Source organism: Lolium rigidum, chromosome 2 (genome assembly GCF_022539505.1).
Source record: "Lolium rigidum isolate FL_2022 chromosome 2, APGP_CSIRO_Lrig_0.1, whole genome shotgun sequence".
NCBI classification, from domain to species: Eukaryota; Viridiplantae; Streptophyta; class Magnoliopsida; order Poales; family Poaceae; genus Lolium; species Lolium rigidum.
The window spans coordinates 236,663,986-236,666,118 of record NC_061509.1 but is presented as its reverse complement, the minus strand read 5'-3'; positions in this window follow the sequence as shown (position 1 = coordinate 236,666,118).

Here is a 2,133-nt window from a genome sequence, read left to right as displayed (position 1 = left end):
AATAAATGGAGGATTAACCATTACTTCCATCCCATGGTTGGGACAACTCATTCTGGATTCCTTCATCCTCTCTCACGCAAGCGCTAGTGGTTCTGATCTTCCTGCCTAAAGCATGTAATTAATGTTAGATCTATGTCGCATAGTCTTAGTTGGAGGGAAAACCTTGGTCATAAAAATGTTAGTGCATTCCTCCCATGAAGTAATAGTGCCCTAAGACAAAGCTAACAACCAATCTTTTGCTTTTCCTCTAAGTGAGAAAGAAAATAAATGCAACTTGACCACATTAGAGTCAACATCCTTTATGCACATAATATCGCATATCTCAGTAAATGTACTTAAGTGCAAACCTGAATCCTCAGCAGCCAAGACTTCAAATTGGTTCCGTTGAACCAAACGCAAAACTTTAGGCTTAATTTCATAATTTTCCACCGTGACAACGGGCTAAAGCTTAATTTGTGCCATAGTGCCAATTTTTTTTTGGTGTTTTTGAATAAGAAAAGTAACAAGACAAGTTCCTATTTTTTCTATGGTTTTTGAATCAATGGTAAACTAATGAGAATATATAAACTAGAACAAAAATAAAATAAACTAACAAGGTCTCTAATAACCTTACCAGGATAGCGAATTGCTTCCCCGACAACGGCGTCAGAAAAGCGTTGATACCTTCAATCCAGATTACGGATGAAGTATTGTAGCTTTTTCCCTAGAAGACTTAGGTTTATCAAACCTTGGAAAACACTTGTTGATGGTTCAGAAACGCCTACAAGACTTGCTAGTTTGTTTTACCTTATGTTTATCAGACCTTTCTAGTTTACGCTGTATCTTGGGTTGTGTCAATGGATGGAGATATGCCAGGGTTGAGGTTTCACCCGTAGCTATGCATACATATGCGATAAAGATAAAATTAAGCACATTCATGTGTAAGTGACCTAACACAACTATGATTTCTGGATAGCACATCCGTAAATACTATAGCCCCTGCAAGCCACATGCATAACATATAGTCTCTTGGTCCAACCATTATATCACGAACTACCGGGCTATGAACGATTATTAAGTGAAATACATACGAAAGCATCAAGAGTTATAATGTTGTTGTTGTTCCCAAATGGATCACTAAACAACTATTGTACTCCCCTTGTTGTCACTGAGTTTCACACGTAGGCACCGGTTACCACACATCTCACCTCGAACCTTGATCAATACTCAGGGTCTTGGGAACCTGACATTTCCTTAGATTGAGGTAAGAGACAATGATACAAATACAAATGTACTATGAAATGACCATACAATATTCCCATGTAATTAGATGCTCATAATTGATGCAAGGCTACTCCTCAACCTGCATCTCGTGAGGACTACTCACTAATAATAATAAGATCAAGGATAGAAAATATTGTAGAATTACTTAGATCAATACCAAATATCCTTACAAGGTCGCCAATCGAGGACATCTCAAATACAAGTTATGGATAAGGCTATGAGATAGGATGGAGATGATGAACTATGGTGGTGGTGAAGTGGTGGATCTTCGTCGGGTGATTTATAATGCAGTCTGAGAAATGGTGGCCGTCCTATGGCGGCTGGGGGTCTCGAAATATAAAGGTGTTTTCATGAAAGTTGCTCCGTTTTGACCTAGCGTAGGCGCTATCAGGTGGTACGGGCGCGCGGTATGGGCAAGCCCCGCCCGTACCAGCGTTGTTAACACTTCTGGAATTCCCTCTTCAACCCTAGTTGAGTTGGGAGTATTGGTAACACATGATTCTTCCTTACTTGCACCAGATTTCGCAATAAAAATGTGATTTCCAGCATCACAAAATTTAAAACAAGGATTTACACATCAATTCCAGTTTCATTATGTCTAAGCCGATGGTGATATCGGCCTGATATAATCTGGATTATTTTCAAACCTATCTGAATCTCAATCCAGATGCATTAAATAATTTAGAGTATCAACTTCGACATAAGACCACCTCAAACCGGAAACACCAACCAGAGCTCGAGCACCAGGAAGCATAAATTTTGAACATCAAAATATTCTCTATTCTTTCCATTTCGAAAAATCCTTATAATTATTCTTGCACATATAGGTCTGTATGTGTATATTTTTTTATAGAATAATGTTCTCATATA